The 11,545-nt window shown below is 46.5% G+C and overlaps 1 pseudogene; it reads left to right on the plus strand.

Annotated features, from left to right (window-relative positions):
- The first annotated feature begins 595 nt into the window (after positions 1-595).
- Positions 596-2,305, plus strand: LOC136523099 (uncharacterized; annotated as a pseudogene).
- The last annotated feature ends 9,240 nt before the right edge of the window (positions 2,306-11,545 follow it).

The raw sequence follows: 11,545 nt of genomic DNA on the forward strand, positions 1-11,545 counted from the left end.
CGCGGCCAGCCACTGCCTCTGCTCCACCGCTCGCCGATGGTGCGAGCATGGTGGGAGGTCTAGTTCTGTCCCAGGCGCAGATGCTTGGACGAGGTCAGGAAGGCGCACGTGCGGCACATCAAGCTGGGCCTTGACCGCTGCCGGCGGCACGCGCGGCCGCTGCTCGCGGCGTGCGCTCTCGGGTTGGCTGGGGGGCATGGAGCTCACGGCGTCCATCTTCGAGTCGCTCATCGAGCCGGAGGCCTTCGATTACAACACCCTGATGCGCGGCCACGTCGGTGGTGGCCGCGGCGATTGTGAGCCGGCTGCCGCGCTGCGCCTGTACGTTGACATGCTGGAGGCGGGCGTCGAGCCTGACAGCTACACGTTCCCGTTCGTACTCAAGTGGTGCGCGCAGCTCGCGGCCTTGCAAGAAGGGAGGCAGGTGACAGCTTCAGCTCGCACTCGATCAAGCAGTGTGCTCTTCTGCAATCGTTGACACGCTAGCCGCTGGCTACGCTTCTCCATGCCAGCGCCAACACAGATAGACTTACTGTACGTATATTAGCTTAATAATTAATTGGCACTGATCCAATTGTACGTACTGTAAGCAAACTGCATCCATCGATATGATCGATCTCCCCCAGCAGCTCCATCCATCCCCTGCATGCAATTTACTATATATACTGTTCGATCCTTCTAGCTAGCTCGATCATCATCCAGCAGGCGATCGATCGGCCAGCTCGCCATCGTATTCTACATACAGAAGCTAGCTAGCTAGCTGTGAAGACGAAGCATGATGATGGGGAGGCGCGCCGGCATGGCGGTGGCGCTCCTGCTGGCGCTGTCGTCCTGCGGCGTGGCGTCGGCGAGGGGGCCGATCAGGAGACCCCACCCACCCCCCAAGAAGACGCTCGAGCCAGGGCAGAAGCCACCGCCAAACTCCAAGTTCGTCCCCCTCACCCCCGGCAGATTTGGGCACAAGCGCAACTACGAGGCCTCCTGCGCCGACGACAGCGGTACTCCGACCTGCTACGTCGGCTGCCCTTCCGAATGCCCAAACTCCTGCATCGTCTTCTGCGACTACTGCCTCGCCTTCTGCCGTACGTCCGTCGATCCCGACCAAGTTTAGCTAGCTAGCTAGTAGTAAAAATGTCACTCACGCACGCACACCGTACCGTATATATACCCTGCATGCAGCATGTGACCTCTGGCCGGGCAGCGCCTGCGGCGACCCTCGCTTCACCGGCGGCGACGGCAAAACCTTCTACTTCCACGGCAAGAAGGACCAGGCCGGACTTCTGCATCGTCTCCGACGCCGACCTCCACATCAACGCCCACTTCATCGGCAACCACAACCCGGCCCTCAACCACGACTTCACCTGGGTGCAGGCGCTGGGCCTCACCGTCGGCGACAACCACCGCCTCTACGTCGGCGCTCGCAGGGCCGCGGAGTGGGACGAGGACGAGGACCACATCCGGGTCACCTTATTCGACGGCGAGCCCGTCGACGTGGACGCCGTCCGCAACGCGCGCTGGGCGTCCAAGGCACTCCCGGGGCTCTCCGTCAGGCGCACCAAGGAAGTGAACGCCGTCACCGTGGAGCTGGACGGCGTCTTCGCCATCTCGGCCGGCGCAGTGCCCATCACCGAAAAGGACCACCGGATCCGCAAGTACGGCAAGACGGACCGCGACAGCCTCGTGCACCTCGATCTCGGATTCCAGTTCCATAACCTAACCGACCACGTCATCGTCGCGGACATGCACGCCAGGACCAAGAACTGGGCCGTTGCCGCCGCGTTCCGGACAGAGGCGGACGCCTCCCTCGGATGAAACCCGCACACGCCGTCGCGGTGCTGGTGAGCCACTGAGCCTTGCTGCGTGGGCTCACGTGGGCGGGGCGGGCACAGCACAGGGCAGCCACTGCCCCACTGCGACGGACGCTGGCCCTGACTGGTCTCCACCGACGCAACGACCGGAGGCCGAAGCCAGCATGCATGCATGCATGCGTTGGATTTAAGGTTAAATAAATGGCATGCGTTTCCCCCCGGCTCTCTATCCTGCATGATGGCCAAACAGTGGTCCATGCACGCTGGTGTGACGCAGGGTGCGACTCTGGCACAGTGGAGCACGGATAGGGTAAAGGATCACGTCCCCGGCGTGTCTCTTTCCCCTGCGTGCGGCGTGCTCATTCGTTATAGTGAGTGGTGTTGTTAACTGCTAAGCTGGGGGCTGCTAGCACTAGTGCACAAAGGACTTGCGCAGTCCCGGTTGGAAAATCCCTTTGATCCCGGTTTTTCAATCGGGGCAGGGCTAAAGGTCTCCCTTTAATCGCGGGTTAGGGAACTGGGACTAAAATATGACTTTTAGTCCCAGTTGGTAATATAATACTAAAGCTGATGTCGATGTTGATGTTGATCGGGCAAGGGCTAAACCAATACATTACTAAAGCTGATGTCGATCGTAAACTGCCTTACAGCTGACAAAAGTTGCATCAATACGATCTTTAGTGCAGGCTATCAGCAGATTGGTGTTAATAAAGCATACACGTGTCCTCCCTTTGGCAAAGAGGAGGGAAGAAAATGGACTGGATACTAAAGAGAGAGAGAGACAGAGAAAAGAGATCTTGTAAAGAAAGACTCGTGAAAATTAGACTCGTGGTCCAGCACAGCACGTCCTTCCTTTGGCAAATTAAAGAGGAGAAGAAGGAAATGGAATAAGGCCCCGTTTAGTTCCACCCAAAAGCCAAAAATTTTTGCATAGTAACCGTCACATCGAATCTTGCGGCACATGCATGGAGTACTAAATGTAGACGAAAAAAAAAACTAATTACACAGTTAGTCGAGAAATCGTGAGACGAATCTTTAAGCCTAAATAGTCCATAATTGGACAATTTTTGCCAAATACAAACGAAAGTGCTACAGTAGTCAAAAGCCAAAAATTTTCAGAACTAAACACGCCCTAAGTACCAAAGGCGAAGAGAGAGAAAAGGAATACAGTATATATAAACAAAGACTGTTGATGATCCAGAAGCACATGGCTAATAATCCTATATATATTCTCCAAAGGAAACTTGTAAAAGAAGGCCAATGAGACAAAAGAGATTCCATTTTCCATTTGCCTCTCTATCCTCCCATGTCCCTTGTGAGATCAGGTACCGCAAGGGATAGCATGCGCCCCGGAACATTTTGCATCAAGGTAGAGGACTCATCACCCAGTTTGAGAAAACCTCCGAACCTCGTGTCCCACGCTCACACAGGGGCCTGTGAGTGGGTCGGTGCCACAAACATATGCTTTGAGTAACGTAGGGCTAATAAGGAGATTTCTTTTTTACCTTCGGCACTGCAATTCACTCCGTGGGGGATCGAACCCAGACCACGAGGGTGCCACCCGGAGTGCTTGTCCAGCCGGTCTTCCAAGATTCTTATTGACACTAGCTGTGGAAGAAAGCCAACTTTGATGCAAAACATGGTTGAAATAAGTTGTCGCAACAAACATGGCCTTTATCCCGCGTGACCAAGGATTCTGCTGTAACCAATTAGAAATTATATATGTATTCCCAATTATAGGATTTGTAGATCGTCCATTTGTGACATTATTTAGATCACTGCTGTCCACACCCCATTACCGAACTCAGTCACCCCTTGGATCAGAGTCTGTTGACGACAACATTGAAAAAAGTTTGTTTTTCGAGGTTAGTCACCTCTCGTCTCATAAATCGCCATGTATGATTTTAGGTGGTACAGATAGAGAGGGAAAGTGATCAGTGAACGAGGTCATTGGTTCGTGCAAACGCACTTGTAGTCCGGTGGCGTGTGCTCCCTATGGTTGAGCTAGTCGGTCAAGGTTCGATCTTTGGCCTAGCTTGCATCTTATTCATGCGGGAGTCCCTCCTTGTCCTCCTAACATTTTCAAAAAAAGAAACTAGTACCTCACGTTTTCACGTAGCTAGGACAACTCCTACACTGGGCTGTTTAGTTGCAGGCCGTCGTTCGCCACACCACAGCCAGCGGGCAGCCACAAGATAAAAGCTGTTGTTTGGTTGTTGAGAAAGCTAAGGCGGCCACAGAAAACAAAGAGGAAAAACTCGTCATAGATTGTGGCGCTGGTTTTGGATGGTTGTTGAGAAAGCTAAGGCCGCCACAGAAAACTACACAGAGTGTGCTACACTCGGGTGTGGCAGGCTATGGTCCGTAGCCAAACAGGCTCTTAGATTTTTATTTGGTGTCTTCCTCTTTCACATGGTTAGTACGTACTCCCATTATGACTTCTAAATTTTATACTAAAATCTAATGTATTCTATGTAGCAGGGGCGAAGCCACGTAGGGCTAGCGTGGTGCACCGGCACCAGGGTAAAAAAATACTTCCCTATTAGTACTAGCAACTTTTCTCCTCTTGTGCACTCCCTTGGCCCATGAGTGTGCACCAGGGATGCTCGCAGCTCAACCGGCAAGGCAGTTGTATGCAACGGTTAAAGGCCATAGCCAGTCCATTAACGAGCAATGCACAGCCCATCAAGTAAGACTTGAGTCTACCAGCAACCATTAGTGGCCCCCTATGTGGAGTCCTCCTACTGATCCATGCAGTACATATGCAAACGTTTGTTCTTACAGACAAGCTGCCTCGCAGCCGACGCCACCAAGGCCGTACCACAATGACCCTTCTCTGTCTCCTTGCTTTTCTATCTCATTCCTACTCATGCTTTGCCATGACATGGTCGCTGATCGTTTGGGGGCACATTCTTGATTAGCTATATAATAATGCTTTAGTGCAAATGGTCTTGTGGTTAATGAAAAAATTGGTAAAGTTTTTATTTTGAATTATTTTGACTAAAATTTCGTTGACATTAGGGGAATATAAAAAAAATACCAATTTTTTAAATAACCACGGGACTATTTGCACTAAAGCATTATTATTAATTTGACTAAAATTTCATGACTTTTTTATTTTGTATGATATTAGGGGAAACCCCAAAATTGGACATGAAAACAAGAAAAAGATTGTACATTTGTCAAATTGGACAACTCCTACACTGGGCTGTTTAGTTGCAAACCGTCGTTCGCCACACCACAACCAGCGGGCAGCCACAAGATAAAAGCTGTTGTTTGTTGCTGAGAGAAAGCTAAGGTGGCCACAGAAAACAAAGAGGAAAAACTCGCCACAGATTGTGGCGCTGGTTTTGGACGACACAGAGTGTTGTTTGGTTGTTGAGCTAAGGCCGCCACAGAAAACAAAGAGAAAAAACTCGCCACAGGTTGTGGCGCTGGTTTTGGACGACACAGAGTGTGCTACACTCGGGTGTGGCAGGCTATGGTCTGTAACCAAACATGCTCTTGGATTTTTATTTGGTGTCTTCCTCTTTCACATGGTTAGTAGGTCCTCCCCTTGTCCTGAAGTATAGTGCATCATGACTTCTAAATTTTATACTGAAATCTAATGTATTCTATGTAAGTATGTAGTGTCTATACTCATATTTAGCCAAAGTTACTAAAATAAACCACAATTTGAGGAGAAACTTTTTCATTATCTTTAATCTATGGGTACATGTGTCATTGAAGTATTCTCTTACGTTATCTTAAAACTTTTAGAGTGTATTGTACAGGACGAGGGTCTACGAGGCAGTAAAAAGATGAGAAACGCCATTACTTGGCTTGTAAGTCATGGTCCCATGTACATCCAGATATTTAGAGTATGATGACTTCGATAGTAGGGACAAGAAAATAAAAGTAATGGGGTATATATCCAGCTACAGACACAAAAATGCTCCCAGCAGTATGCATGTAACCTACTAAAGCTGATGTCGATGCTGATGCCGCCGTAAACTGCCTTACAGCTGACAAAAGTTGCATCGATGTGATCTTTAGTGCACGCTGTCATCAGCAGATTGGTATTAAAGCATACTAGTGCAGGTCTCATGAAAATGATGAGTCGTCGTCCCAGTGGCGGAGGACGGAAAAAATTTGAGGTATGGCGAAATCGATAACATTTGTGGTGCCATCATCAGACCAAAATTTCGTCAAATCTGTATTCGACCAACACCAATTGGTATATATGTATAACAGCACAAGTGTAAAATTATTTTATGTTAAAAATTTTCTAATTACAGGTTTGCAACATGTACCTCTAGTTTTAAGACTTTTAGCACTGCATTCGTATTCAGACTTTGGAACTACCAAACTATGCCCATGGCTACTGACTAGCAGCAAGAAGCGCTTAGGGGTGGGGATCTGAAGCGGAGTCAAGGTAGGGCGAGCGCCCTACCTCTCCCTACCGGGTCCTCCGCCCCTGCGTGGTCCTGTACACACGTGTCCTTCCTTTGGCAAAGAGAAGAGAAGAAAATGGATAAGATACCAAAGAGAGAGAGAAAAGGGATCTTGTAAAGAAAGACTGTCTCATGAAAATGAGACTCGTGGTCCTAGTCCAGCACAGCACGTCCTTCCTTTGGCAAATTAAAGTGAACAAAAGAAAATGGAATAAGTACCAAAGAGAAAGACAGAGAAAAAGGAATACAGTATAAATAAACAAAGACTGTTGATGATCCAGAAGAGCACATGGCTAATAATCCTATATATATTCTCCAAAGGAAACTTGTAAAAGAAGGCCAATGAGACAAAAGAGATTCCATTTTCCATTTGCCTCTCTATCCTCCCATGTCCCTTGTGAGATCAGGTCTAGTATTATGGACCTTATGAAATCTTTGTTGTAAACTTGGGCTACCTGCGCTGCCTACCCTGGAGTTCACGTGGACGGCAGGACCAATTCGCCTCGGCTGATGATGGAGCAAGCCTCAACAGGCCTTCCCTGAATCCCTGATTAGTTGCTGTGGCCGGATCTTCACAAAACCATCGCGGCCCGCAGGCTGCATTTTGTGTTGGCCCATGGCACAATATTATGCTTATAGATTGAGGATATCTTCCTTTAGACACACATTATGCTATACCAGGGCTAATCACTAAAGTTCGAGCACATGACAATTAACTTTTAGTTGAGCTCATTTCTAAATATTTTATTTTGTGATTATGATAATAGATTGCCATCTGATGATACTATTCTTAGAAATTATGAGGTAAAGTACTTAAAGAGGGCATGGAGGTGGAGAAGACTAGTGTGGGCGTTCAAGCCAAGTTATTGGAGGCTCAGTCCTTATCCATTTTGAGTCGAAGTTCCGTATATGCAAGGAAAGCTAAGGAGATAAGCTTTTCAATGGCACCGGTCTCATATCAAAATTCATTACGAGTCAACATTAATTGTCAAAATAAGTGGACATACATAATCTATCAAGGTGTCGAGTCACCGCCCTTTGGGCCATTGGGCTATGTATCGTATCCATCGAAGTCCATTAGGGATACATTCGGGGGTCTTGGTGCTGCCCCTAACACTATATATTCAGTAGTCATCGCCCAAATTAGTCGTCTATATGTAGTCAATAGTCCTGGCAAGTATCAGCTTTTCTGCCCACTGGGGAGCTATATATTGCCGAACAAGCTAGATCTTGAGAGAGTGAATATTAATGAATGGAAACTTTTCTTGTGTGTTGGCATGTTGCATTGGTTTAATTTTAACTTAGAACAGAAAATCCATGGTGTGAGGCACGAAATTTTCAGAAAGGTCGTCACTAGCTGTTTATGATTTCCCCTTGCAATCAACAAGCAAAATTTACTGTTAGATAATCAATTTATTAATAGCAAAACAAGGTTAAAAGTGAGATGTGGGTTTCAAACAATTAACCTGAGGGGAAATTAATACTACCAGATATTTTTATCTTGACTAATAATTTCAAAAGCTGATATTATCTCACATTTTATAAAGCTAAACCAAAAGTCGATCTGATTCTACACGGCTATACAACTACGGATTCCACATATTATGTATCGAAAGGAATTAACAGTATTCAACTTACATTGCGAGTACCACACTACTAAAAACCAACTGCACATATGGTCAAAAACCAACTTCACATGCCTTTTAAAAAAAAACAACCTCACATGTGTGGTAGCTTCACGCCACCTCTAGCCACTGTTGCAAAATTAATTTCAGGACATACGACATTTTATTTACTAAAAAAATGTCGTCTGAGAAGTTCACTGAGCCATCTGACACCGTACACTCCCCTATAAAAAATGATTTTTAGAGGACTTGATCACCAGCACACCAGCTCCAGGATGGACCACCATTGCACCTTCTTCAAGTTTGGCTACAACGTTCTTCAGTTGATCCATCAATCCACCATCGTACCTAAATGATATGTCGCACCGATGCAACATTAATAATTTAGTATAATACAAGTTATCCAGACAAGCCCCGGTGCATATATTGTTATTTTACAAGCACTATTGTTATAATGTTGTTCATTAAGTTGTAGGAGTTCATTGTGAAAATGTAGTTGGCCCAGCAAGTGGGTTTGGTGTTTTTAATGACAAACAATTTAGGATCTAACAAGTTTTATGAGCAATAATCACATTTCCTAAGTACAAACGGAGACTTGATTGAACCACGAACAGAAGTGAGAATCCTCAATCGATTTTAAATCAAAGGCTTCGAACTCAAAGCAATGAAGGCACTTTATATTTTTCAATTTTGAGTTTAGGAAAGTCGTACTATAAAGAGGGGTGCATTTCCATCTTGAATGATGCTCAAGTGCTCAACAAGTATCTAAAATAATCGAAGACACACAAACACAACACTAAACACTTAGAATAGTGTTTAGGAGTTTACCAAGTCGAAAGTTCCGACCCCTATCAGAATTTCTGACTTGCGCAAAACTTGTGTTGCAATGTCGGAAGTTCAGACTTGCCCGAATCTCATCTGCTGCGGCTCTTCTGTCTCGGAGGTTTGACCAGACGTCAGAAGTTCTGTGGATCAGAAGTTCTAACTAATGTCGGAACTTTCGACATTTCCTTTAACGGTTAGTTTTCAAGGGGGTACAAATATCTCTTCTCTTCTCCCCCAATAAGCCAACCATACACTTACTTTGACCAACCTTTGTCCAATAGCCCTCAGGGGCATTCATGTCCTCTCTTCTCTCCTCTCTTGGCTCCGAAAACCTAGACCCAGAACAAGAGTGAGAAAGAGTGAAGAAAAGAGCAAGAAGACAACATCTTCATCCTTGAGCACTTCAGTTCTTTGTCTAGCCGGTGGTTCTTGCACTTCTTACTCTTAGAGCTTTGCCCCTAGCTAGCTAGGTGCTTTTGTTAGCTTCCAACCTGTGGAAGAAATCCAAAAAGTTTGTATTACCGCGGTGTTGGCTGACGAAGGCCGATTTGGTAACAGGATCTGGATTTCTGCTTGTACAATTGTGAGTTGTTGCTTGACTTCGGTTGCTTGTTGTGCTGCGCAGGATGCTCTTTGGTATGTGGTTGAAGCTATGGCCAGCCTATCTCTTTCTTACTGGGCTCTTTGTAGCTCAGTTTGTTAGTTGGAACAAGCACTCCCACTCGACATTGAACTTCTCTTCTTCGGGATAATGGAAAACACGTGGCGAACGGATAATAACCTCAAAATCAAAGTCGTCCGTCTCTGTTGCTCGAGCCATGTAATATTCATGCAACTGGCGCATATATGTTGTCAGATTTTTATACTCATCATCGGGAACCAAAAGATTGCCCCTTTCATACTTCATTGCCGGTGTTCCCGTCCCTTGTACATCATAATAGATGTTCGCGGCCTCTTCCATGGTTAATCCTGGGTTGTCTTCGACATACTTCTGTATGTTCCTTAAATCTTTATTGTGTATTTCTTCGTCTCTTGTTGTAGCGTATTTATTCTATGTTTGCCTTTTGAATTCGGACTTCAACAAATACGAAGGCGGTGAGGCACAGAGATTGAAGAAAATAACACAATCTTCCTTCGAGATGTGTGCTGTAAATTTTTCGTTCATCAAGGTGGTAACGCTGCCACTGAACGGCCTTTTTCTTTTCTATTGGTCCACTTTGGGAGCATTATCGACCGAATCCAAGGACCTTTTCTGCGACTGTGAGGATGTCCTTGATCTTGTTTTGGGTTGAGGTGGAGGAGGAGGATGACGACGAGAATTCTATTTTCCCGGCGCTGATGAAGATGGAGGAGGAGGAGGAGGAGTCTCTTTTCTCGGGGCTGATGAAGATGGAGTCAGACGAGGAGGAATAGAAGGAGACCTCTGTCTTCTCGGGGGTGATGGCTCCAGATGAGGAGGGGAGTGATCTCTGTTGGGAGATGGTGAGTGATCATCGTGGGTGGGCGAAGACTCGCAGTCGTCCTCATCATTAGATGACAATTGATGGTCAAGCTTAATGAAGCGGTTGCGCCAGGCCACTTGAGAGCCCTTATTTTGACCAAGTTTCGGCCTGTCTTCCGCTACAGGGTACTCAATGGGTATCTTGTTAAACTTCTTATCAAGTATTCTGTCAATGGTGACACGAGCGTACCCCTGTGGAATTGGGCGGCCATTAATTGTCATGTCTCCCGCAGGCCAGACCTGGCTAAGCGCCACCTTGTCCTTTGTCCATTCCTGACGGATGTACAACTTGACATTGACAGGTTCAGTGATGCCGTCCACCGGATGAGGCACATTCGCCTCTTCTTCATTGAGCGGGGTCGATCCGCAGCTGCTGCAACCCCTAAACTGTGGGCTAAAGGCAGTAGGAGTAGGGTTTTGTGGTACTCCTGGCTCTCTTGGACAGCAAAATTTGCTTGACTCGCGCTTCAACAGTCGCCTCAATCCGAGCTTCCAATCTGTCTTCCATCTCTTTTAGTCGCCTCAAATACTCTACCTCCTATTCTGCTCTACCCCTCGAGCGGCTCCGATAAGTGCGAGAGACACCAAGTAAGCTATGACCCTCTCAATTGATTAGCCTGTGTGGCTACATAGTCACATGATACCAAAGTTACCTGGCCATCTTGGTCATTTTGACCCAGATCGAGCAGGCCGGACAGGGTCTATGGCTGCTCGTTCTCACCGACCTGATTGACACCGTCACCGTTTGTCGGATCATGCGGCTCTCCCGTCCCAGCGATATCAGCCGCTTCTTCTTGCCGATCTGTTCTTCGGCGATAGGGTAACAGGCGATGATGAGTCATGTCTGTGACATGATCATGGTTAGTTTTGGCCGCGGACAACTACTAATAGCATATGTTCATATATATATATATATATATATATATATATATATATATATATATATATAATATGTTTAATGCAAAGTCTAATAATAAGTCCACATACAACAAAGTCAAATAATAGCATTTGTTCACCTAGAATAAATTCATTGTTTGAGTGACCACATACAACAAAGTCCACCTAATGTTCTATGAAACTAAGCCTATATCAACTTCCAAATAAGAAAAGCGATGATCATAGCCATAAATAAAAGCATAACATCTTTCCAAGACCAAGGAGCATTTCTCCTAATCTTTACATCTCCGGCGGGTGGCTTCTCTTCGATCTCCAGTGCCAGCGGATGGCCATGGTTTGCATTCATTGGACCATGGTAGGCCGGTTGCCCATGGTTTGCAAGGTAGGCCGGATGACTATAGTAGGCCCTCAAAGCTTCAGCTTCTGTGTTGTATTTTTTGTGCAAATTACCAGGGT

This window comes from Miscanthus floridulus, chromosome 18, assembly GCF_019320115.1.
Source record: "Miscanthus floridulus cultivar M001 chromosome 18, ASM1932011v1, whole genome shotgun sequence".
Taxonomy (NCBI): Eukaryota; Viridiplantae; Streptophyta; class Magnoliopsida; order Poales; family Poaceae; genus Miscanthus; species Miscanthus floridulus.